A 27,828-nucleotide genomic window follows, 5' to 3' on the forward strand; every position below is an offset into this window, starting at 1 on the left:
GTGTAGTGTATACTTCCGTATGGCAGTACAGCCTATAATGGCAGAGATTACATTATTATCACGTTTTATCTTCAAATAAAGTTTTTATATGAAGGGTGGATTGATGGGTGCGGCTCAGTTCAATGAACATGAAAGCTATAGGCTTGAGATGAAGCTATCATTCACTGAAGTGAAATACACTTCATATTGTTGATAGATATGTTCAGTTTATGCAAGAGAGTGATTGGTGATATGGCTAATGTTTTCAAAATGGCCATCCTTTGAGCTGAATGATGGTCATTATACAAGGAAACTTAAATAATACATATGATACAGAACTTGTTAATGGCTAGTGTCATAATCTCACGCTACATACAGAGCAAGTAGCACTGGTGATGCAATTGCTGAACGTATCATTCCACAAAGAGTGAGCCATTATACATGAAATCAGAAACAGAGATAGTGGAGAATGACTTATATGCTGATGAACATTTCCACGACAGTGCTTCCATCCGAAACATTTACAAATCAACATGAGCAGACGGTGAGAAAACTTGCAACCAAGGCAACACAGAAATGCTTCCAAAAACAAAACCTTTCCACAAAATTGTGCACTAAACTCATTAAAGCTCTCATCATCCAAACCAAGAGAGCTAGAGTCCTCTTCGTTTATAACAAATCCTACCGTAGGAATTTTCCAAGAACAGGGGTGTTGGCCTCATCAGCAACAGTGCAAACAGCAATCTCGTCTTGTGACTGGTGAGTATCCCCTTCATAGAGACCTGAGTTATGCGAACAGACGTTATTCATGACTCTAACTCCACAGTAGACAGGCGTGACCCTCGATCTGGAATTCCTTGGAAAATTGTTGAGAAGTCTGTCTATGGAATAAGAGCATGCATGTAATCCAGAACCAGAAAGCATATGATGAGAGTGTTGGTAACAAGATTTTGCAACTGGGTCGTGCCATTATTTTGGTAGTAATGCCCTATACTGTGGCCTTGTCTGAAGACCAACAACCTTGTTTGGAAAGAACCTCTTCAGAAACCTTCCTAATGGAATGAAAGAAGAAGAAAGCTGTCAAAGAATCAGCTAGGTGTTGGCCCTATCAGCAACACCACAAAAAGCAATCGCGTCTGTTGACGGGGGTTCATGGTATTCATGATATTGCTTACATGGAGAACTGAGTAATACGAACAGACATTATTCATGATTCAAACGCCACACCAGACAGGCGTAGCCTGCTGAGGACACCAGACTCCAACGCCATTGGATCGAAAATCATCGAGTACAATTTGAGTACTTTGTCTGCGGATAAGAGCAATATCGCAGGTAATCCAATATCACCGAGATCGGATGCTGACAATTTTATTACATTTTGCATTAAATAAGAAATGCTGAGAGTTGTAGGAAAGAATTTGCAATAAGACTGGATGACTGCGACAGCTGAGGGTGAAAACTGCTGTGTTTATTGTCAACTGATGCATGTTGCAGACCCCTTGGCAATTTTCTTGTGGTGAAGCTTTGAATCAAATTCTCTTTGCTCCCTGTTTTAGTTCTTCTTTGGATGAATCTGAGCCATTACTGACTACAGTCCCAAATGCCTTTTTCCACTTAAAGCATGCTCATGATAAGGCTAATTCCAAGGATTCAATTTTTGAAAACTGAAAATCATTTGCCGTTCAAAAATTCTACTCCAATTGTTAATGGCCACCAAGTCTGGTAAGCAGCAAAGCTACAATGGTAAACGGCTATAGCAGAATCAGTCATGACATACAGCAACAAATGGTCAATTTGGTAATTGATGACAATAACTACCATTAACTAAACACCATTACTTCAGCTTGCCTGACCCATCCCTGGCAACCTTGGTACCAGAGTATTATGGCCATGGCCTTTTTACACATAACTTCACCATTCTATCTTTCATGAAAGGAAAGGTTGATTAAAGGTTGATTGCCTTATTTGTAGGCATAAGTACAACATTTTGCACCCTCAGTGAGAATCTAATGATGTTTTATTAACCTATATGGATGCTATTGCCACAGCGAGTATTGGTTTTATCACCACCAGCAACATCAACAATGGTCATCAACACCCCGGTCCTTCTTCAAAACATCTTCTGCTTTTGCTAACAAGAAGATGTCAGCAGCTGAAAAGGTTCATGACTGCAATGCTGCTGAGTAGGCGATAAGAAGCGCCGACACAAGAGGAGTTACCGCTAGAATAATTTGCATTCGTGTCAGCGCAAGTTAGTCACGGATATCGCTGTAACCATGGATATAGAGAGGTTTTATTGCTCCAGTGAATATACGACTATTTTCCTTGCTGTTTTGGCAAATGGGTATCTGCCCATTCCGCCTTAACCTTATTCGCCTTATCCAATTTTGCCTTCTCCCATTTAGCCTTCTCCTAACTTGCCTTTTCTCAATTCGCCTTCTACGATTTCGCCATCGTCTTATCTCGCCTTTGTTCCAATTGGCCTTCTTCCTAACTCGCCTTCCTCTCATCTTGCCTCATCCTAGTTTGCCTTTTCTTATTTCGCCTTTGTCCTATTCTGCCTTGGTTCCATCCTGCCTTATCTCATCTTGCCTTTTCTTGATTGACCTTTATGTCAATTCGCCTTCTTCCCATTTTGCCTTCTCCCGTTTCGCCATATCTCACCTCGCCTTTTATCAATCCAAAAGTTGGTTTTGGAGATACATGTAAGCTTACATGTAGATGGTTCAGAAGTTATGAAGATTTGAAAATATTGGTAAATAAGCAACAGCCTTGGGTAGGGTACCAAAACATAATTCGTGGAAACACTCTTATATGAAAGATTGGCCCCACAAACATGGGTAAAACATAATAATAATAATAATAATTTATTTGATTTAAAGTGCTAAAATAATGGTGCATACATTTTCTAAGCACTGTACATAATATTAAATGAGTACATTAAAAGTGGTGATTTCATGAGGATAAAAAACAGTTTAAAAACATCCGGAAAATATCAATATTTAAAACATGTATGGCCTACTCTGAATATGTTAGGATAAAAAGATGAGTTTTGAGTTTACTCTTAAAAGTGTTTAGCACAGTGACATCACGTAACCAGCTTGGAAGGGCGTTCCACAGCCCCGCGGCCCGGACACACAGAGATCGATCCCCGAAGACCCCATTTGAACGTGGGATGGCAAGGAGCCAAGGGTCATCCGAGGACCGAAGTCTGCGGCCGGGCGCACGGAGACTGAGAAGTTCCTTCATATACTGTGGGCTCTCCTCATGATGGATGACCTTGTGGGTTGTGAGAAGAACTTTGTAGTCGATACGTGATGTCACCGGCAACCAATGAAGAGATTTTAAAATAGGGGTTATGTGCTCTCTCTTTTTGGACCTGGTTAAGAGGCGAGCACTAGCATTTTGTGCTTTTTGAAGGCGCTGGATTTCACAGCCCGGTAATCCGAGCAAAAGACCGTTTTGGAAATCCAGGCGAGATGTTATTAGCGCATTTATTACTCTGGCACAGGTGGTATTGTCCAGGTATCGTCTGATCTTTGCTATTCTATGGATCTGATAGTAAACCCCCCTCACCACTTGGGACACCTGTTGTGGGTAAAAGAGACAAAAGTCTTCTGTAATATGGTATGTAATGTAATATGACTATAATGGCTGAGAAGTTATCTACACTTGTAATTTTGGCAATGTCCACCGGGTTTTGGTTGCGGGTACCCCCGAATGGACCTTACAAGCCCTTCAACACTGTTGAAGACACTTTCACATGAAAGATTGACTCAACAAACATGGGTAAAGACACCAGGTTTGTTGCAAAGTAGGAAGAAGGCGAAATGGGAAGAAGGCGAAATAATACAAAGGCGGGGCGGGTAAAGGCGAGATAGGATGAAGGCGAATTAGGACAAAGGTAAATTAGGACAAGGTGAAATAGGAGAAGGCAGATTAAGACAATGGCAAACTGAGACGAAGGCAAGAATGGATAAGGCAACTTGTGATAAGGCAAGATAAAACAGAGGCAAAATAGCATAAGGCGAAAAATGAAAAGGCGAAAAAAGACAAAGGCGAGATAGAATAAGGCGGATTGGGAAGAGGCAAAATTGGAAAAGGCGAAATAGGAGAAGGCGAAATGTATATTTTTTAAAGGCAAAATGGGAAAAGGCGAAAAAAGACAAGGCGAAATGGGCATGAACCGGCAAATGTGGTGTCAGTAGGTGTTACTAGACACCTCCAATATTGAGTCAGAGATTTACCTCATAATGCTTTGGCAGCAATTTGGGGAATGTGTAATTGACAGGACATGAATAGCGTTTGGCAATTCGTCGATCCTTCGAAATGCAACGATTATGGAGGGGATCAATGCACACCGAATGACATGGTTAAGGAGATATTTTCTTCGTCGTTTAGTTGAATATTGTATTATGAGCTGCCATAGACACCGAGGGCAGAATTACCCTACAAAAGCTACTGCAATTTTGGAAATGGTATATCAATAAGGCATTCATAGAATCAGGGGATTTTTTAATACTTTTGAAAAGCACCGATAATAGGGGGGTTGATTACATCATGGATATGACCTTTAAAGGTCACAGCTCCTATGCAGTTCAAAGTAGGCCGTCTCTGAGTGCAGGTTCTTGATGCAATGGAAGACAAAATAAGGCTGGAGAAACATAGATTCCTGCTGCTTGTAACGGCCGGGTTCCAATTTACCTTGGGTTGAAACCAAAACGTTAATGCACCATTAAATATTGATGCACGTCTCACCCCTCAGCAAAAATATCTCCGGAATTCTTCGCATCTACAAATACACACAAAAAGCGACAACTATTTTATTCTGTATATCATCATTTCATGACACGTACTTGATGTAAATATGTGCATTCAGTTTAACAATTTGCGATGGGTTTCTTTACATTGAAGCATACTTCTGTGCTCATCAGATACTTGACGGTCCACTCGAGATGGAGCGGGGGAATATCTGTCTCTGTGAGGACACATAGTATTTACATAGATAGCATTACAGGTTCTTGGTGGCATATTGGGCTGTGAAATAAGACACGTTATAGAAAAATATTCATGAAAATCAGTGACATGGTGTACAAAATGTACAGCGGATTTAACAGTAAACAGAAGCATTTACTGCCAAATCTCAGGTTGTTTTAACCGCCAAGGTGACAGCTAGCCCAACATCTCAGGACAGCAACCAACTCCAGAGAAAGCCTACCTGGCCTGAATAGCTTTCCTGAATAAGCTGCTTTTACGATCATATGGGCGTGGGGTAGTTAAGTAAATGGCGTGGCAGCCATCATTACCGCTCGAAATGCCAATTAACTAAAATATTTTGATGTGAGATCAGTAAACACACCATTAATTTCCCATTCTGACCAAAAACAATCAATCACACACAAAACCACCCCATTCAACCAACGACACAATACTACAAATTATTCATATTAAATGACATATTTATGAATTTTCTGAAAAGGTGTGATTTCTGTGTAACAATCACTAAGATAACAGCAATTCTATATGGAAATTGATAACAGAAACAATTTTGTAGAGAAGAATGTAGTGGGTTGGTGTGTATAATAGAACTTAGTCTGATATACAGCAGAATTGCTCTATTAGGGGCGACCTTGGGTCTGACCAAAGCTGTCCTTAATCACGTTAATAGAGGTGTCCTGATAACAGAGGTCAAATTGAATGGAAATGACAAGTTTGGGACCAAAACTAGGGGCTCTAGTAGAGAGGCTGTTCTTAATAGAGAAGTGTTAAGTAAGGTTCCACAGTGTACATTGCAACTTAGTCGCATAATGTACATGTGTATTAGAATCCTGAGCGCCCTGCAAACAAGAATTCTTTTTCCGGCAACTTGTCATATTTATCATATCTGACACCGCAGACAAGCTAGCATTTTGTTGCATCAATCATCATCACAGGTCACTGCAACAAAAATCTCTGGTCAGCCAGGCAGTTCAGTCGCTTAAATGCTGATTTCAAACTATGTTATTTCCCTACACGACCACATTACTTATGTCACTATTAATGTTTTTGTACACTATTTTCAATGTTCTATCAATATTGTTATACTGTGGCTGTGTCAGCGCAGCATGTACAAAATGTCAAATGCTCTTAATTGCCATTGTTTTTTCTCTGGATGGATCGATAGTAATTCTTATACATAGAAAAGACTGCCAGCTGATGACTCAGCCATGAGCAAAGCTTTGGGTAAAGAAACCAGTTGTTGAAAGGGGGAAGAGTGTAACAAGATCTATTGTAATGAGGCCTAATTCATGATACTTCTTCTTGTTTTAGCATATCAAAGGATGAAGATTTGTGTTTGACAAAAAACTTTTAAAAAGGGCATTACATTTTTCAAATTTCAACTTGAATTTTCTTCACAAGATCAATTATCACTGCACTTCAAGAGAAGAAGTGTCAATGGCTTTGAGAGTCAGCATCAAAGAATAAAGCTTACCCATCGTTGAACATGCAATGAGACATTGTTCTACTGTCACAAGTTGTTTTGTCATCATAAGTTCCTTTTTTGAAACTAGCCGCAATGGACAGAAAAATATCATATAATATTTCAAGAAAGAATGATGACTTGTGCAAAACAAATCAGAAGAAGTGGAAGGTATGCTGTCAAAGTGGCTAGATGGCTCTTATCTCATCTATAATGAAAGCTGCGTATCAACTAATAACACCATCCCATCGTCAACGATGAGTCATCAGCAGCTCAATGGGTCAAAACGTGAAGGAGGAGCGTTTTTCTAATCAATTGAAACAAGTTCAATGCTAAGTCCTCGTTATTGCGTGTTGAGGACGTGCGGCGCGTGACTTGATATTCAAAACACTATGAGTCAAGACAATGCAATGTGAGGACAAGGTTGGAGTGGTTTCACCTCATGTGTTACCAAGTGTAGTGGGGGATATTGATGGGAAAAGAATTGCCGGCCAAATAACTTGTGGAAAAAAACAGCAACACCAAGAGCCACACAAACAAGGTCCTTCTGATAACGTCAAGGAGAAATCCCATTAATGTCAGAAAAGGCAAAATATATCTTCGCAAGAGTGGTCCCACTAACGAAGGTTTTGTTAACTGACCACTTAAGGTTGGCAATCTGTGATACCATCAGGGGATTTGATATATTGGTTGGTGGCTGTGAGGGATGGGAGACTGATTGACAGAGCTGTATCTTCCAGCCACATCGCAGGGAAGAATTGGCCAGCCACTGACCAGTGACAGAGGTATAAAGGGTGACTGACAGAACATTTTCATTTCAGAGAGATTGGCCGAAGGCTTGCTTCACTGATGACCAGGAGACTGATCGATAGACCCACCTCAGACAGACATTTTGCTTAGCTGATGTCAAGAAAGGAATCAGCGAGATGGATTCACTGAAAGCTTGACTGATGAGGAATCGTCTATCTTGGTCACCTTTTTGCAACTTTGAAAGCATTCAGGTCTGAAGTCACTGGTCAAGACGTAACAGTAGAACAGAAGAACATTCAAAAGTACAAAGGATCATATCAATCCAAAGTATCCATGGTATGCATCAGATAACGAGCAAAAACAAAATGCGATCACGGGAGTCAACATGAAACAATACAAGTGCAACGAAAAATGATCAAGATAACATGATGTAAAAGTAAAGGTATTCCTTTGGTTATAATTGGGACATTGGCAAAACACCGAAATCTAGAATTACGTTACAAACAAACAAATTGAAATGAGATTGAACAAGGAAAACTGGTTTACCTTCAAACTGCTCAATATCCGTTACTCTGCAGAAAATGATACCAAGGAATAGTCCATGCATCCGAATTGAAATGGGAGAAGAAGGAACAGTCACTGCCTTCATCGACCAAGATGAGCCAGAAAGCGGGCAACGAGCTCCAAATGCTAGACAGGGTACATAGTTACCAGAGACAAATTGGCCTAATCAGTTTGATGTGCGCTACCTTCTGCAAAATGATCAAGTTCTTAATAGCTTATAGTGGAACCTCTCTGATACGGACACACATTGGGACTGATGGATGCTAACCTTATTGGAGAGGTGCAATGACTACCCAGGTTGAATTCTATAGGGAATTTACCGACTGAAATCACTGTCCCAAATTGAGAATCATGTCCCGCCAACAGAGATGTCCACTACGGGGGTTCCACTGCAACTTGCACTGTATTTTGAGATGGTGTCAATCAGGAATGTGAGGCTGAGATGGCTGATCTGATTGCTTTATTATTAGCCTCTTTAGCTTATCAGAGTTATGGCGGGCCGATATATCATAGTAATGCACTGTGCAGGTTTTCGACTCACAATTCTTTAAAAGCCAGTGCTCATCAGTTCAAACCCCTCTTGAGCAAGCACAGTCAATGTCACGTACTGCAATGAGAACTATTGGGTACAAGTCAAATTCCCAACATTCTTCCAGGCCAAGCATGGGGTCATACAGTAACAACATACCATTTTTGGCCATCATACTTTGTTAGTTAAAACAATTTAATGTCAATTCCATACATGTAGCTGGAGCTGACTTTAAGATTGAGTAAAGAAACAACTAACCTTAAGAAATGACATAATCTTGTGAATCCAATGCTTACGTGTATCTGAAAAACCTCACGTACATAAGCTTATTTACTCCACAAAGCTTTCTGATATTTTTGAACGTAACTGATGAAAGCACTGGTCACAGAGAGAAAGATACCCCCTTACAAGCAGGACAATATTCCACCTATGTCATCCTGATGGGCAATTGTGAGCATCATTCATATTAATTAGACCGCAGAACATACATATATTTCTGTGTGTATTGCACAGATAACTTAACTCTTCTTGAGATGAAATATATTACACTAAACTTTTGTCTCACGCAAGCTATTGTTATGGGTATAAAACCTGCAATCCAAGATATTTTTATTGTCCGAATGTCAGTTGTGAGTTGGGCGCAACTCAACAATAGCCAGTCAACATATTAGGACAATTATCTCATTTGAAATTTCTCTCTCATAACATAATAGGGCAGGTGATGTGACAGGACGCAGAATCGGCAGGCAATCTCCGCTCACTTATTTTGAAAGATTTAATCCTTAGTATTCTACATCTTTTTATTCATTATTTCTCTTAATTTTTTGTACCTGAAGCTGTAGTTGGTGAAAGCTGTACTCAGATCTAGATGCTGGACGAGTTACAACGCCGGTGATGATGACGATAGACCTCTTAAATAAACTACAGTGGAACCCCGGTAACGCGACCACTCATGGGACCGAGGTTGAATGGCCGCGTATTTCAGAATGACATCCAGTTGAATGAAATGTGAGCTTGGGGTCAATTTCTATGCAGTGGGCAATAATAACATTAATATTGGCCTTATTACCGAAGTGGACAAAAAAACGTCACCCCAGGTATCGATAGAGAGAAATCAGCGTGAATAATAGAATGAATGGAATAAAAACCTCTCGATATAAGCCCAATGATATATCACGCCGCAGCACCTGATAACCTGATCTCGATCATGGCTAATAGCGCGGCCGGCACTCCCGCCAGCCGCATATCCCATCATGCCTCACTGAGGTAATGTCTTCCATATATTATTGCTATGATCATGAGTAATACCTCTCCCCTGGGTGACGACACATGGCTACCTGTCCGATGTTAATTGATGGATATTGTCCAGAACTCAGACATTCAGATGTACTTTTAACCATTTAAGGTCTGCGTGTCGCATGATACCAAGAATTTATAAAGACGACGTCACCTAAAAAGTGTATAGAAGACATGCAGCCACCATACTGGATGACAAGCACGTACATGGAAGGGCTACATTAGATCAGTGCAAAACTGCCGACATGCTCGAGCTTGTACAGTTTACGTCCTTTAACATGTTTAATACCTCTTCATATTTTGTCCATCAAGGCTTTGAGGTGCAATTCCTTCGATCTAAATAAAAGTCAGTAAGATGTTTCCTGGAATATCGTTGACCAACCTAGAAACCTTTGTGAAATTTAACTCTTGTTTAGACTTGTACCACTTGAAGTTGAGATCCTGTAACTTGGTAGATTGACATTTAATGGAAGTGTTGTATATCTCAGTAGACAAACAGAAAGGGCCAAACAGCAGGTGTCATTTCAGCAAGAGACAGATTTAATTCAAGCTTTTATAAGGAATATCATGATCACAGTGCGTAAGACCCTAATTTAACAGAAAGGACATTTGACATCAGAGTTGTAAATCAGGAGCTCAACAAGCTTGATGGCATAAACAGAAAGAGCCGAAATAGCAACTGCCATATCAGTAAGGGACAGATTTAATCAAAGCTTTCATTTGGACAAGCATGGTCATGCTGTGTTTGGATCCTGATATCAAAACACAATAGAAATGTCAAAGAACAGATGACCTAACTATGAAAACTACTCGATATGATTCAGATGGTAAAAGGGGCGATTTTGAGTCAAATCCGGATGAGTGAATCACTAACTATTTTGTTGCACACCTGCTGAGACAAGTTATGCTGTGTGGGATTTCATGTTAATTTAGACTAATTCTAGCAAGTTTGCAAATTACAAGCACACTGAGAGATTTAATTTGTCACTAATGACAGACACAGGGACATTCATCAATCTTGTGGAGTCAAATTTAGGATAAATTGCACGACTTATTCTGTAGCATGATGCTGGGAATGGACATGCCTTGGAGCCTTTTCTGATGATTTTGTGATGATGTCGGTAATTTTGGCCCTGGACAGAAGGTGACACAGCACGGCATGGATTGATTGAATTGTCACTGAATGAAAGGGAGGACATCGTAAGTTTGATAGTGTGTGAAGAGATTTTGAAGACCAGTCTCTATTAGGTGTCCAAGGAGATCCTTGGCAATGCCCACACTGGCCTGTCAATTTCATTATGGTTAAAATTTCTGAACTGGATTTATCGTTGGAATGGATGTTAGATTAGGAAATAATGAAGAAAGAGGCATTTGGTTGGCTCATGGCAATCCTGCCTGAAGCTCTGATGATAGATACATCATAAGCCAAAACAAAACTGCATCTCAATTCTCCCTAACCCCTCTCGTTGTGACCTCAGCCACCATGATATGATACCAACCTTTCTTCCACAATCATTACCACATAATGCCCTGATCCGATGTGACACGTTATCAATATTCAGCGCTCCAGTCAACAGGCCTCGCAATGGCACTAGATGGGAAACATTGCGTGTTGTCACGTAAGAAAACTCGACGTTAATAAATGAATTTACTGAAATTCCCCATGAGAGGCCGATGGTGTGGAGTATACCAGCCTGTAAGCAGTGAAGAATGGGAGCCCGTAAGTGTGGAGAGGATAGAGAAATTTGCACTTCTAAAAGGTGTGTTTTAAACAGCCCCTCTCAGATTTTGGTACAGCAACTAAATCAGGAAAGAGCAATTGTTTGGTGATGACAAAGCAGCTATAACCGGTACAAGTGAGAAATGTACAGTATACACCCTTAAAATAGAGCTCTCTGAACTTCTGAACTTCTGAGAACCTTTGAAGGTTTTTTGGCCAACATGAATATTCGAGAAAATGACACCCCCATTTTTGAGATTCTGAATTTTTACTGTTCTGTCAATTGGGAAATGAGTTAACTTTAAATTGTTCAACATATCGCTTCGAAAAAGAAACACGTTCAATCCAAATCCACCAACGATCAGACAGATGATTGTATCGAATCTGGCCTACTCCCAGTGCACAACTGCTAAGCATCTAATATTGATTGAAAACTATCGCAGTACATGGTCTGCAAATTAAATTTATTCTCGATAAATGAAATTTCCTGAAATCTCCCACGAGACGGAAATGTGTGAAAAATAACAGAATTAGAATTGATAACATTCACACCATGAGCACAAAGATGATTCTATGGTCGTTTTGATTTGAGAATTGCACAAAATCCTGGATTCAATTCTGACAGGATAACAGTTACTAAGTGGATCTTGAAACGAGGTTTTCTGGTTCTAGTATTTGCATCTGCCAAATGACCTCAATGCAACCACGCTCCAAAATTAAGACTCCCAAAGGTGATTGTGAACACATGGGAGAAAAGTTGTCGTGGCGATGAAATGCTCAATGATGCAAACAAACATCCACTGTCATCGAAGAGACAAATTACTACACATGCGATCCTCCCCTACACGAACCCAACAAACCACTGTGACAAGCACAACCCAGCCCTCCTCATCAGTAAACCCATGCATCACCATCCACATCACACATTGTCACATCCACAATCCTGAGTGATGGGTCTCCATGAATGGTTCTCAATGCTCCTATTGTTTCCGCAGCTATTCAGTGAAAAGATCCACTTTATGGACAAAGGGGAAAATATCGAACCACTGACACTTACAATGCGGAAGTGTGGAGTGTTTTCAGTGCATGTCAATCAAAAAAAGATGAAATGCTTTTTTTGCATCAAGTTTTTTATCGATACAACATCATTCAGATTTGGATGTACATGTAGTTGTCAGCGTCGGGTTTTAAGTTTTCTTAAGCTGCAGTCACAATGTCAGCTTCCACGTCTGCATAAAACAACATCGCTTCGGCTGCTTTTATAGCCAAAAGTACCAAAACAAACATCAGCAACTTAATTATGATTTTGATAATTCTCAATGATAGACTTTGTAGTGGTGAGCTTTTCTGGCTTCAGAATAATCAAATGTTGATTGATTATTTGTACAACTTAAACTCAACAAGAAGTCAACCAATAGCTATAATAAGCAAAAAACATTCATCTCAGGTTCTGAGTTTGAAACCGCAGTATCAGCTTTTGCCATAAACAAGTCAGGTCAATACTCAAGTAAGTTCAATGTACCAAGTCAGACTCCTTGAACGCTGCCAGATTGCAAAATGTGCAAAATATTCCTCTTGAGTTGGGCAGGTTGAAACTTGAGATCACTTTGAAAGGTTTTTTGAATGTTTTTTACCTCATTGAGATACACTGAATGGAATCACATTCAAACCGCTCTGACCTTCCGGATAAGATTTAACCCGCGCACATGTCGACGCATCGCAATGAATAGGGCGGTCGGTCGGCAGTCCTCTGTTCAATGTTGTAATGATTTTAAATGAGGCGTCCTTTCATTGGGAGGCTGCGGGACTTGCGCTAACGTTAATCTCACACCTGTCTCTTTTGAAAATGCCACGTTTAACGATCCTCTTGGGATGTACCACATTTTTTATAATTCGATTTTGTTAAGTTTTTCTTTTTTCTTCTTGTTAGTCCAATTTTTTAAATAGTGAAATGGTGCCCTTCTGCTAACTGGTACAACTTGGAGTTTGCAAGAAATTAAGTAAGACAAAAAGCGCATTTTATTAAAGTGTCAAAACCTGTAAAATGTATTTAGAGAAATCTTCAGCAAATTAACAAAGATGTTGAAAAGTTCAAGAGGGTTCAACAAGACTACGACTTGTGACGCTTCAGACTTTGCAAAATAAGATTTCTAAAGATTCAATTACGGATAAGACAACTTCCAGGAATTGGAACTTTGACGCTAATTACAGCCTGAGGATATACTTTGATTTTGGACTCATCGAGTGCCATCTTTAATTAATCAGCCAGTGCCATGGTTTCCAGCTTGAGAAAATTGTATCATGAAAATAGTGCCAAAATGCCTGGTTATAGATTAAGATCTCTTCAAGAGAGACTAAAGCAGGTCATTGGCAGATAGGAAATCTGTAAACCTACAAACTGAAATGAAACAGAAACAAGGAACAGACGGTGGTGTGTTTTTTCCCAAGGATATTGGCAGTTGTTTCTTTTTCCAAACAGGAGTTATCCTCCAGCCACATTTGTATTAAAGGTAACATCAAGGGGACACAGGTTCCCTTTAACATTTTCAGCTTAATCAAACATGTCAGTTACCGGGTAGAAATGCGCCTTGATGTCATGTGGTACATGTCACAAACATCCACTTTTAGCACTAATTGATGATTTTCTGCCAATAACCATCAGATCAGAACGTAAATAAAACCTGATCAAAGCCGGTAGGAGTGAATGAGGGAGAAACGTGACTAATTAGAGAAGAGGGCAGGATATGTTTTGTTCCCAACATGTTTTGTTCGATCATTGTACATTGCTCTTTGGACATAAAGAGTATGTTTTTCCAAAGGATCCTTTGAATAAGGAGGCTGTTTCTCCTTGCTTTGTTTGCCTTTGAGTAATGGCTCGGTCACTCATCACAAGGAGGTAGCTTTTAAGAACCAGTCAGCGGATTGGGAAGGGGGACGGGAGCCCTGGTATTTTGAAAGGATTCTCGACTCAGGTTTAGAAGCAAGAGAGAAAGTCACCACATGAACGAGAGCCAGAATGAGGTTTACTTTCAGGAAAGCTAACCAAATGATTTTCTGGACCAGAAAGCTACAAATGCTGAGTGTGTGAATTCCCCCAAGGGAAACACAAATGGATTGACTACATCTGTTATGAAAGCACAAGTCCTTTGGCATGACAATAGAGTCACAGAAAAACTTCTTGGCACACCCATTTTCACAGATGGAGCAAAGATTGAGGTGCATTATAAATCTGAGAGAACGTTCAATCTAATGAGTGCAGTTTCAACCTACCATCTCCCCTCTATCATTACTTAATGACATGAAGTGATCACCACTCATTGTCAAGTGTATGATAAAATCAATGGCAGATTCCTGCCGACAGTCTTTTTCACTTCCAGTCAACCGGGAGACGCATGCCGACATCGTGGCGGCATCCGCAGGTGCTCACCTGCTCGAGACTACATTTTATGAACGGTTTTGAGCAATTATTGATAATGGCTAGATTTATTGGGAAGCAGTTGCGTATAACAGGTGCTCTTGCCCTTTATGAGTGTGGATTATGAACTATAACCACGACACAGGGACACAAATAAGAATATTGCAACGGTGATATTCAAAATAAAAATAAAAAATTTTTTGCTCTCAGAGAAGACTTCTGTAGGGGCAGGGCAGCTCAGAGGAGGAAGAAATAGAAATAAAATTTTACTTCAATATAAAAGTTTCTGTTTTGCTTGGCATCTTGGCATCTTTGTGTGGCATTGAACTCATGAAAAAATTCAACTCTGAAAGATGGCATTTTTTTTGCTAGGGCTTCATGGACTTGAACGGTCAGGATAAAAATGATTTTTTTTTTCATTTTCAGTTAAATTGACGACAACGACGATGTATATCGATATTCCTGTGAAACTCCAAGAACATACTGGCTCTCATATCAACACACCTAATGTAAGGATATCGGCTCAAATGACATTGGTCATTCACAGAAACAAGTTTGACAGACAAAACCCTCAACTACTGAAGAGTAAATAATTAGTCCAGCACAGGATTTATAAGCGGAAACAACAATCCCTCCTCAATAATACCACTTGAGTCAGCATTTTTATGTCCTGGCTGGAACACCTTGACAGAAAACTCATTAATAATCATGAATATTGTGTAAAATGAGACATAGCAATATGACGCGCTTATCGTTTCTCCTCCCGTGTCAAACCGAAATGAACCTGTCCAGAATAGAATCTGGCTGATTATCAGCGCATAAGCGTGACAAAAGCATTGGCGGAGTCCAATCAGAGTGGACCCTTAACGAGGCAGCGGATAGACAGGCGAAATTTAGCGATAATAAAATCATAATATTATGATTTAAGTATAAGTTGATAACACGAAAAGGATAAAGGTCAGGTGAACTTTATAAGCCGACATCAAAACATTTTTACTTCTGGCGGTTGTGCCTCTTGCTAAGGTCCAGAGTGCTGAGGAAGATTTGATACAAGCATGAAATCACAGTTCACACTAATCTAACCTCTTCATGTAACAGACACTGTAGGTTTTAGTTTAGAGAGATTCTGTGTTTGACAGTTTTCAGGGACAATTCTCCTAACATGGTGAAATGATACTCTTAGTCACTCAGTGTCTCAGAAATGGGGGTTTGGGGTGGGAGTTGACATCTACACATGTCACATTATGGCGAACCAAAGAGCCTCAGAACACACTTCATATACTTTTCATTCTTTCATTTACCATCCTGAATTCTAAACTCAATAACGTTACAGCCATAAATACCAAAACTAATCTGTCTCCCGTTACCTCAGGCAAGCCAATCACGTGTCGACGTCATAAAACATCCTATAATCATCACATCAAGTATCTTTTTTTCGGCTTCCCACAAAACTTCTATAATCTGCTTGAAATATACGATTGTAAGCAGACACTGAGTGTGAATATTGGTAATCTGGTCATGTTATGGAAATAAGGTACTGTTGGCTCCCTGGTTACACACCCATGCTGATGAATAAATCGAAATGATATTGGAAATTGTCGAGTCTCTGATTTATTGTCACTGTAGGGATGTTGATCAATGTTGAGTTTAGATGTGTACTAGCACAGCATGTGTGACAGGGGTGGATCCACGAGTTCAAGGGTGTGTGGACGGCAGAGATCATGACCTTCGGCTTGATTCATGCCTGTTTAGTAGGCAGCATATTCAAAATGGTATGTCCAAGAACCTGGTCAGCAACAACTACACTACGGTCATTTCCAGAAAAACAGGTTACTTTCACTCAACGGTTCGCACATCAAACCCGTTGCCATGATGCAGGCATGGTACTAAGAACTCGACCCATTTCGTCGAAAGTGGCACTTACCGGGTTCTTGCACCCCTTTATTTGAGGAAAACTTGGGCATTGGGATTATGTCTTTCATGGTTTCCCTTCATAGTGACCTCTGAATGACATAGCAAATACTTGTATTTCGCTGCGAATACTGGGTTAATTCATTAGAAGAGAGTTTTGGTGTTTTTTTTAAAACTTGCTATGATGATGGAAGCACCGATGATGCTTTTATGCACAACATCAACAATCCTTGGCGTCTCGGCTGAAGTCTCAGAGCAAAACCAGATGGAAGAATTCAAAAGAAGAACCCACATGGTTTCCAAAGCCACTAACGCCAATTAAACATGTTAAAATGTACCTCTGGAAACAGTTCCGCTCATTTAGCCAGTTACAACATGTTCAATATCCATTATTTTTGAGGCAATAAGCCAAAGAAGTTCTCAAAATGTCAAGACACCTCCTGAGGTCCCCCAGAAGCTCCTGAAGCAAATGAGCTCTCATTACTTAAGTTAGTTTGCAGGTTCGCTTCATTGCTTGGTTAATTGGCCTGAAATGTGAGACGAGGGGGTCAGGACTGCAAAGTCAGCTTAAGTCCACTGAATCCTGTAACTTGGTTTCAGGTGAGTATTTTGAGACAGAAATCCAACAACTACTGTAGGTATGACACCGATAGGCTAAGTTATTGAATCCAACTTGAAACCACGGCGAGTATTTAGTAACAAGAACAATTTGCAATATGCCCATAAACTGTTCGAAGTGAAAATATTGGTTGTCAAAAAGCTTGAAACCATGTATTATTTGAAAACTGAAATGTACATGAGTAAAGATAGAACAAAACAACTTAGTGGTGGCAACCTGACATGTTCTAAACCATGCCACAAAGCTAGTCAGCATCACCAGATAGTAATCGACACCAACCAAACCCAGGTGATATGCACTTCCACTGTATCTGGCAATGACATCGTCTACACTGTGCAAACTTCGATCACTAGAAGTCATGACAGGATGATATTTCACGAGCTAACTATCTAGGTCAAACCCATTAGCAAGAATAATGCTATCAGCAATAGCTAAAGCTATATCATGATAGGTTGCCTGACATTGGTGACCTAATCAAACTAATGTATCCAAGGTAATTATTTACAAAGATTTACATCAAATATGTGTTATTTGGCTTGCTGTCAACATCAACGACATACAATGTTGACACATCACTAAATGTCTTGCATATTTCCTATCATATCTGCATGAATATAGTCACATTTTTAAAAACAGCCAAGGCTAGTACAGCATTTGCTATGATGTCCAATCACTCCAAGACCAAGTCCAACTCAAAATCACAATCACAGTTTTCATAACTATTGATGGTGATTCCTTCAAATCATCAATCAAAACATGATCTGGTAATTGCTGTCACCAAATACCAACAGCGGACGACAACGGCTTATATATCTTACGGACTCAAACCCTACCAGAATAAAATTTGTTAAAAAGATGAGCACTAGAAAAACTCTGCTCTCCAAATTGGGGTATCCTTTGACCAGGTGGCATCAACTTCTGTCAAAGACACCACAGCTGATCACTGCAAATGGTATGAGCTCTTTCCAAACACGACTGACATTCCATCAGTGAAAGATGTGATTTTCTCTGATGATGGAATCAGATTTTTCCAGAAGAATATCCAGGAAGACTCACACCATTTGAACATTGAGCGTCTTGTTTCCAATTTACCACAATTGGAGTATTTTAATCCAAATGAAGAAAATACTACAGGATCTGTTTCCATATGTAGACATACACGTGGAAAGTCTTCATCTGTATCGCAGAAATGAAGCTGCAGGTGACACACATCATTACATATGTCAAGACACACAGACACCTACCTTGAATCCCAAATATATTATAATCCTATAAATCCTATATCCAACTCTGAAACAGGAATGTATCAACTGGACATTCTATTTTAATAATCCAAAGGTTTTAGGAATGATATGTCCATAAGTCGCACAGAAACTGATCACATTTCACATAATTCTCTCGTTGTGTCTTGTCATCTGTGCACGTTGCTGGATTCTGAGTCAATGACAGCTAGCGTCGATCGCTGCTTCTCTGCTAGTCGGGTATGACTCATGTACAGCTAGCTGGAGCTAGCATAATCAATAGCTAAATCAATCCGCTAGCTAGCGTAAGGAGAGTGCTGCTTGGCACTACATATACGGTGTACACAGTCATAGCGCTATGTAAGGGAAATGAAAGCGTATTAACACGCGATAATTGGGGCTGCGTGTTTTGAAATTAACCGTTTTTAATTTGTTTCTTTCTAAGGTGTCAAGTCACATTCTAGAAATTCATCAGACTTCTTACCAGGAAGTTTTTTTCCTGTTAGAGATTGTTTCCAATTGCTCTCAATTTCATCTCTCAGCGTGTGTGTTTACTCTGGGAATTCAAGGGATTTTTGCTGATTTCTTTTTCCTGAATAACAATTTGGGATATTTCCAATAATTGGGGATTGGATAACATGGACTTGCAGTAATCAGCAATTGCAGACATGCATCAACAAGGAGATGAAATTGATATCAAAACAATTTTGAAATGTTGGTGCACCGAAGTTTTTGTTTTGAACTGAAATTTACATTCTTAGCAAAGATGATAAATTGCATCCTTACATGAATCCCAAAGGTGAAACTAATAACGATTTATTTGCTCAAAGCCGGCAATCCAAACTTCTGATAAAACATATTAAAAATGGTTCATGTAAAAGACAAAAAATTGATTATTGTTACAGACAGCTCGCAATGGGTGTACACAAATGGATCAAACATTTTTATGCGATCATACGGATTTTTTTAATTCAGGTAAGGGAGTGGTTCATTTATGAATTCACAATAATAGGATTCATGTTACATCCATTGTGTAATAATTATGCGTTTAGAACGAGGCACACAACATGTCAGTCATGTTTGTGGTGCGTGTGAGTTAGTGTGAATAATGAGCTGATATTCCATTTAGTAAATTAAATATTGAATTGAAAGCACACCAACAATATCGAGTCTGGATATTGATATTAAAATGTCAGTATTCCTGCATACTTTAGTTTTCTAAAAACAGGTGGCTGTAGCGCTGCAACAATGCATGCCAGAGTGATGACACTTGGTATGTATACTGTACCCATATCCCACGTCAATGCTTGTTCGCAAAATAGAAACATTTGGATCCAATCTAAAATTTCAAATCTGGCCATAGAGCAACCGCTTCCAAGGTTATCCTACACCCACAGAGCCACAAAACAGATGAAAGTTGGTTAGTTCGAGATAAATTTACAGGTGTAAACATGCAGTCAATTACCTTACCACCAGAATGTGTGTAGAACAGGTTCTGATTGGCTTGGGGCTAATTCACTTTAGGTATCATTTGAATCTTTGGCAGTGTTAGTTTCATGGGGAGCGCAAAGTAACAAAACTCCCCAGTTCTTTCAGACTCCTACATTCAAATAGGAGTTGGAGAATCAATTGAGAGCTCTCAGAGCAGCTAGACTAATATCAAAATAAGTTAGGTAGAGTGTGGGAATACCTTCAACAACTTAACGCTACTGGATGCAGGCTTGACCCGGCAACCCTGACACACAGCTAAGGATTCCACTCTCAAGTTGACCACCATGGAAACCGACCATTTCTTCCACTTCAGCAATCACACAGGAGGCAGAAAAATCAATTGAGGGCTCTCTGAGCACCAACCACTTGAATTTGAATTATTCCTGAACTGGTATTTCAACCTATCACTATACAGCCGAAATCGAAATGTCTGTGAATTATTTAGATGTTAATGAAGCAAAATAATGTCTTAGCTTCTTCTGAATCAATTTTGGTGATGAATGTTTAATGATTGATAAATGGTTATTGTGGGATAATTGCACAAGGTGAGGTGTCCTGGTAAAGTGCATCATGTCATCCGCAAAGATGGATTGCACTCAACAGCAACGATCACCAGATAGTCTTTACACGAAATGAAGATCCACAAAATGAACCGCGTTAATCACATTCTAATAGACAAGACACAGACACCACCAAATCCCTACACCAAATCTGCCTTCAAAATCTGATTTAGCAGAATGACATTCTGTTATGTCTCCACCACAGTATTGCTGACCACTTTGTCTTCAAATCTTTGTCTCCTTTCAAAATGTGATTACTGAATGTGCATGTCTTCAAACAGGATTGAGAAACAGTTCTGGATCGAATTTCAAACTCCCACAAACAGATCTCATGCTCTGCTCACAATTCACAGATGGTCGTGCTACTTGAATGAAGGACTGTGCAAGCTACACCCGAAGCCCTTTGGTTACTCAGTAAATATGCTGACAACCCTTGATCATGGCTGGTGGGAGTAATTTCCCCAGTTGCTCTATCAAGCCAATGGCTGAGTTATGTAATGGGGATAGAAGTTTTCCCTCGTATCAGCTTTCATTGAATGGTAATGACAAAGATATATATTGGTTGATACTCACAGCACAGGACTTCGAAATAGTTAAACTCTAAATCCTGACTGTTAAGCTGACACAATACTCACCATTTTGGCGCTCTGTCCGAGTTAAAAGGTCAAACTGCCGCAGAAGTTTCTTCCCCTGAACTAAAACGCATAAAATTCCTAAATCCAAATTTGGGATTCCAGGCTTTGAGAAGTTTGCAAGTCCAGATGTTAAGAGCTATGCTAGTGGATGGCAAGCATCCCTGAATGGATGACGAATCCTGAGGGCCCCCTTCAAATCGAATGGAACCTATTCCAAATTTTCCTCCAGCGCCACACTCGTCAAGAGGGCACCTGGTATAAAATTGGTGAAAACCTGCTCTTTTCCTCCAGGGCTAGCACAGACCCTAAAATGATTTGAACCCTGTTCAAAATCCAGAACAGAAGAATTCACTTCAAGTTCAATTGTCTCTAATTGAAGTGCGACTGTTTCAATTTGAAAATTCCAGATATGCGAGGTCTTAAATCACAGATGGCCTTACGTAGTCCGCGTGAGAATCTGACCGGAGACGAAATTTTCATGAATGATACCCGATAACGCCATGTGATTTCATGTTTTCTTGGTGAGCACGCTATTTATAATATCGGTGCTAATAATAACCACGTGGCGCGCGACAATATCACGACAGCTAGCAGGCAAATGATCTACTCCGGACAAAGGGGGATGTTTTGGAGGAGGATTGAGGGTGGTAGCTGGTCTTTTGAACTTGTGAACTATAATGAGACATGAATGACCGATGGCTATGCGTGGAGTAACCGGATCGAATACTTAACTCTTTTGAGGACTGGATTTGGTGCATCGAATTAAAATAGAAGTGAGGGGGTGAATTCGGATAAGAGAGTGCCGCTCGTTCTCCTTCATTTAAATACTTTTGTCATGCAATTTGCTATGAGCTGAAAGGCAGATTATGAGGAGGGCTTATGCAGCCAGCATGCTCCTCGTATTTTAGAAAAATCATAAAAACTGATCAAGTGATTCACAATTTTTGAAAAATCTTTTAAATTGTTCCGCATTTTGAGGGCCAAAATTTTTTTCACTATTTTTTTCTGCTCAAAATGAACCAACATCATCAGTCCCAAAACTTTTTTGATTTTGAAAATTTCTTGAACACCACACACAACCCATAGACAATTTCTCATAAAAATTACTCCCAGGTCAGTGAATTCTGTATCAGACCTTCACCCTGCAGTGGACCTGTAGGAAATTGGTCCTGCCATTGGGAAATCTAATATCCAGCTGTCAGATGTGTTAAGGACTATTATGAAACTGCAGCAAAAGTACCATTGGGTATTTTACATAATGCATTGGGCAATGGCAAATGACATGCCCGAGGATACACTTTAACCCGCATCATTTAGTAGCTGGTAAATAATGCTAGGGTTCCCTCAATTTGTTTTCTTGTAGGCTGGGAACAGAATAACTTGTCTTTTGATCGATTCTGGACGCTTTGACAGAGGTGTCAGAAGCTGTGATAAGGTCCATTAGGCCAACCCAGATAGTCAATGAGGCAAATAGACCTGCCTAAGGTGTCTGTTCAGTATGAATATTGGGTCATCTATTGTTCATTGACGTATGTCAGGGTCAGGAAAGTTCTGTTGCTGATGAAAGATACGGGTATTTGGTACAGAAGTTTCATCAGAAACTGGCCCTTAATGTTGCAGCAGAATGAATGGTTACCCCCAAATTGTTCACGTTGAGTCCTATCACTTATAGACAGAGCACTGTAGGTTCAAATATTGAGCTGATTTTTTGTTGTCATCACAGGCCATCAAACTACTCCCACACAAACAGCACAGCATGAATCAATACCCCAAAGGACACATAGGTCAGGCAAAGAAATTTGTAGTCTTTACGCCGCAACTCCCATGACAATCTGTAACAGATAATAAGCCCAGAACTAATCAAGAAACAGAGACAGAAACGCAACAGAATTGGACTAGCGCATCTCAGCCATGTCTTGTTATAACACTGATGCTAATCTAAAAATGTTGTCGTATCTCACACTTTTTTTCATCAAATCCATCGAGCTTTAGCTCAATAAGCTGCCATAATATGCTGCGTAGTACGTGTGTGGCCAAATTTTGAACCGGTAACAGTTATTAAACAGATAGGGGTGTATTAAACAAGCACAAGTTCAGGATTTTTAGAGATTTTTTGTATTCTATTATGATGTTGGCTACAGTCAAGGAAACATGGGGTCAAATGGCCATCCCATGAATCTACTCCCTCTGCATGACTAGACGACCAATGTCAACACCAAGGGAAGCGACTAATGATAAATTCCTGCTTGCCTAAAGTTAATGGATCACGCAAGAAAGCAACAATAGTAGTTATTCTGGGCACGTGGCAGTAATCCTGAGGTCAAAGACATCCGCAATAACACAGTAACGAGGCTGGTCTTCCAGCATCCTGATTAGCAGAATGAAGAGAAATTGACTTTACTTTGGTTGATGGGATAATGTTCAAGATACACATGGAACAAGAGGCTCCAAACACACATGCATGTCTAATATAGACACTATACAATCATGTTTGTTTGGGGCCTCTTTCCTCATCAACAGTAAAATCAAAGCTTTTTTAAGTTTATTGGAAGCGTTTGCTAGGACTTTTCTATAATGGCAATACAGCCACATGTAACCGTGTTAGTGTAGCCAGCAATTCCCATCAAATAATTGACTTAAAGCAACAAAAGGGCAGATTCCTCTCACGTAGTCTCAACCCTGAGGACAAAGGCATACGTCACAATGCTGATGGGTAAACCCGCATCCCAATAACCTGTTGGAGCAACTCTGACATGAAGATGATTGCATTTTTCCCTCAGCTTGTGAACGCTGTGAATTATTAGTCCAAATAAACCGCTAGTTCACATCAGAGGGGACAATACAGACACACTTTGAGAAAGCAGAGCCCTATTGGCATCATGTAACTTAATTGGGCACACATGGCTCCTACACATACCTCCCTTTAATTTCAACCATCGTTTCATGGGATTCTTGTCAGTCGTCAGTCTGGGAGATGGTCATGATTGAAAGCTATATGTTACCAGTCGAATGCAAAGAAGAAGAAAGAAGATGAAAGCTATGCTGATAAGTTGTATTGGAGAGACGTATTGCTGAGTGACAACTATCTTTACACTCTATTCAGCATCAACCTATATAAGGTGTGGTGAAACGTCCAATGGGCATAATGTACATTACCAAAGCCATAACAGCCCCATGTCCAAAAGAATCCATTGACCCAGACATTCCGGTCACGTCTTTCCATCTGCCTGGCTGTCAGAAGAGCGCTAATGTCCAGAGGAGAATGGTGCAAGCTCATCTGATATAGATGAGGGGCTGAATCAATATGGAGTGGAACCTCCTATAACGGACACTGCTGTACAGGATGCTCTCTCTCTAGGGACAGTGATTGTGGTCCCAAAAAGGCAGTTTCTATTCAATTTGACCTCTGTAATCAGGAATCAGGAGCACAATATGAAAAGGTAGTGACTGAATGGGTCGATAATATGTAACTCTTGCATGGGAAAAGAGCAGATATTGCTGAGGGTTTGGTCAGGAATATGGATTAAAAATTTATCAACATGGTTAGCGAGAGGAGGGTCTCTCGAGTGAAATTCCATACCATAGAGAGAATAATGACTTTCTGATGTGAATTTCAACAGTTGATTTCGCGGTGTTTAAGAGAAGGTTAAATTAATGGCCAGCAGTGGTTGTTATCTTGCTGTTTGTACAGAAAGGAGGACATTCAGCAATTTTCAGTTTAAAGGTACATATACATCAGATATAAATATGTGCCAAGTTTTTTTGAATAGCATAGCCCTTTCAGGGGTACATCCTGAGCTTATAAGAAGTACATGTACTGTATGGGTTCTCTTAAGATGAAGGGCAACACCATAGCTATCGGAAGTTTTATTGGCAAACTGTTGCTTTTTTCCAACAATCTGGGCCTGGGGAAATTTTTTCAATTCATTTCCACAGCGAGAGATTAAGCTTTATGGTTTTTCCAATAGTCATTATCATACAGGTGTATTTATCTTTGAAAGCCTGCCATAGTTGAGCAGTATTTCCATGGTTACCCGGCAGTGGTACTTCCGCTGTTTCTGCCACGAATCTGTTTGATATTTTTACCAACCCTGCTGTATACTAGTATTTTGAGAGAATAGACAGATGATACTGCTTGCACTGGTGCAAGGTATTCTGAATCAAAATGTTGATATAGGCACAAAAAGGTTGCATTACTCAAATTTCATATTTGAAGGAGACTGATATCTCACCAAACTTTTTTCCAGAATTGGGACTCACTCACATTTGAAAAATCAGGAACCTGTTTATCCCTTTCTGACTTGCCACCTCAAAAAGATAGCATAAAGTTTACATTTCCCAAAAATGCCCCATCCCACACTGTAATACTTAGATTTTAAGTTTTTTACATTTATTGGAAAAACAAATTCATCAAAGAAGGATTAACTACTCAAATAGAAACACATTGTGTAAAAGAACTGTTTATAGTTTTTGACTAATGCATTAGAAAAGTATGACAGCCTTTAATTTCACATTTTCCAAAAATATTCCATCCTACATGGCTGTACTTTATCAAGTCTATTATTGGAAAATTGGTGAAAACTTTAACAAACTTATCAAAGGATGATTAAACCACTCAAAATTGACACAAAATAAAAGATGTTCTCAATTTTTGCAAAAGTGTATATTGACATTTCCTTTTGTTCGCTGATATTTCTGATCAAATATAAATCAAATGAGTATTAGAGTTAGTGTTTTTGTGAAGACTTAAACTTTTATGACAAGCCATACACAACGTGGTATCGATTTAAATCCTACATGAATATTTAATATCGTCACCATTATCTCTATCTGATAGACTATTCCGTCTGATTTTCTGATAAACTTCTAACTGCGTTGTTGAAATCGATGCTGCTCGGTTTGGCAAATGACCCTGAAATCAAGTGATGTGATTTGTAGAACTTCCTCATAAAACACATCATGACTCAATGAAAACACAACAAAACCACTGAACTAACACAAAATTTACCGATATTTTTCCCATTTGTTTATTTTCAATTGATCTTCATTGATCAAAAAAATTGTCAACTCTCATTTCCTTACACAGGAGGGAATCTTAATTCAAGAGTGTTGTCATTCAAAACAAATTTAGGTAAATGAAGGGTGACTCAGAGCTTTTCTTTGCTGTTGACAAGAAAAAAAATCTGTTAATTGTTTTATATTTTCCTGCTGACATTCTAGCACTCCACAACTAAAAGATTTTATCCTGAACTTGGAGTACATTGGGATTAAGCTCCAGCAGAAATGGCAACTGAAATTCTGTTTCTTTGCACTTAATCTGATCAAATATGCAAAGAAGATTACGTTGTTGTGGATGATAAACATTCATGGTCCAATCCTCAAGAAATATTTTGTGTGCGTTTGTAGCCTCAAATTGAAGGTTCCCAAAAAACATCAGCACATTAGTATCTTCCGGCACTCATTCTAAATGTCTTGTTTTCGAAATAAAGAGTAAGATATTGCACTCAAAGCCAGAGATATTGACTATGATATTATCACCGCACACCAATCGGCTTAAAATTTCACATGTTTCATGTCCAGGCATCAGACACTAAAGTAACCCGGCCATCCTTAGCAGTAATGCCAAATTATCGGCTTTTCTTATGACAGTTGGCCGATAGCTACAAAAGCCATAATATCCATGGTGATGTTCCATAATTTATGACACAAGGAACCTCGGATCCAAGCAATGCAGGCCTGAGCTATCCAAGCAAGTAAGCAGATCCTGCATCAACCAACATTAAGCGAAACTATGCTTTTTTCTCCTCGCCCATATCAATTTCCTTACCGAGACAATTGCACACATGCCATAAACAGAAGAGGATTATTCAAGAATGTGCACATTTCTGATGTATTGTGGTCTTTATGGCTTCCGCCACCATCAATAACCTTGAAAAGAGCGCTGGCTACAGCGCTGAAATTGATTACCCGGCATAATGGTGTATTCTGGCTACGTCTGACCTCATTCTTTATGCAATTTGTGTCCCAAGGGCGGCCGATATTACCGCTGGGTACGGTGGAGGTTGGGCAAGTATTACCTGCGTGTATAAATTTTGCGATGATGACTCACAGGAGCGTTAGCATCGGGAGGGGACGGGATGATCGAGACATGACTTACCTGATACACTAAAAGCAATGCCAGCGCTAATCTGGCTAATCTTCATTTATTGCATAAGCTGTACAAATTGACAAGCAGTGTGATTGTCCATATGCTCTCAACAAATGGACCAACACCTCTGAAACTCAATATCTTATTGGCAATTTTATCTTTTTTTATTTAATTTGATGATGAGAAGAAAGGAACCAGCATTGCATAATTTATTGAAAATTCTGGAGGTCATTTTAGAAGTACTGATGCGCAATGGGGAAATTTGATGCCATGCTCTGACTACAGACTGACTACAATTACGACAGCATTTACTTAGACCCTTGGGTGTCCTAAACGGATAATTTTTGCTGTAAATAATCATTTTTCATTGCCGCCCGTAAAAACTAATCATGGCACCATCCACTCTTCACGATTAGTCACCGGTCATGATATGAGGTTAGGATCAAAGAGATTACCTGCATACCGAAAAGGAGAAAAACGACTCTAAAAGTCGTCATGAAAAATGGTTTG

General features: G+C 39.7%; 1 protein-coding gene across 6 annotated transcripts in view; it reads right to left on the reverse strand.

The window, feature by feature from the left end:
* LOC135490687 (neuroglian-like) overlaps positions 1 to 27,828 on the reverse strand; it is an 81,107-nt gene that overhangs the window by 33,387 nt on the left and 19,892 nt on the right. For 3 of the 6 annotated variants that reach the window (XM_064776031.1, XM_064776032.1, XM_064776028.1), the window contains exon 1: positions 18,488 to 18,702. The exons of 2 other annotated variants lie outside the window; for them this stretch is intronic. The gene's annotated coding sequence lies outside the window, so the exon portion shown is untranslated. Of the gene's footprint in view, positions 1 to 7,735; positions 7,757 to 18,487; positions 18,703 to 27,828 lie in introns of those variants that run through there. One more of the 6 variants, XM_064776030.1, reaches the window with a different exon arrangement.

This window comes from Lineus longissimus, chromosome 7 (genome assembly GCF_910592395.1).
Source record: "Lineus longissimus chromosome 7, tnLinLong1.2, whole genome shotgun sequence".
Lineage (NCBI taxonomy): Eukaryota > Metazoa > Nemertea > Pilidiophora > Heteronemertea > Lineidae > Lineus > Lineus longissimus.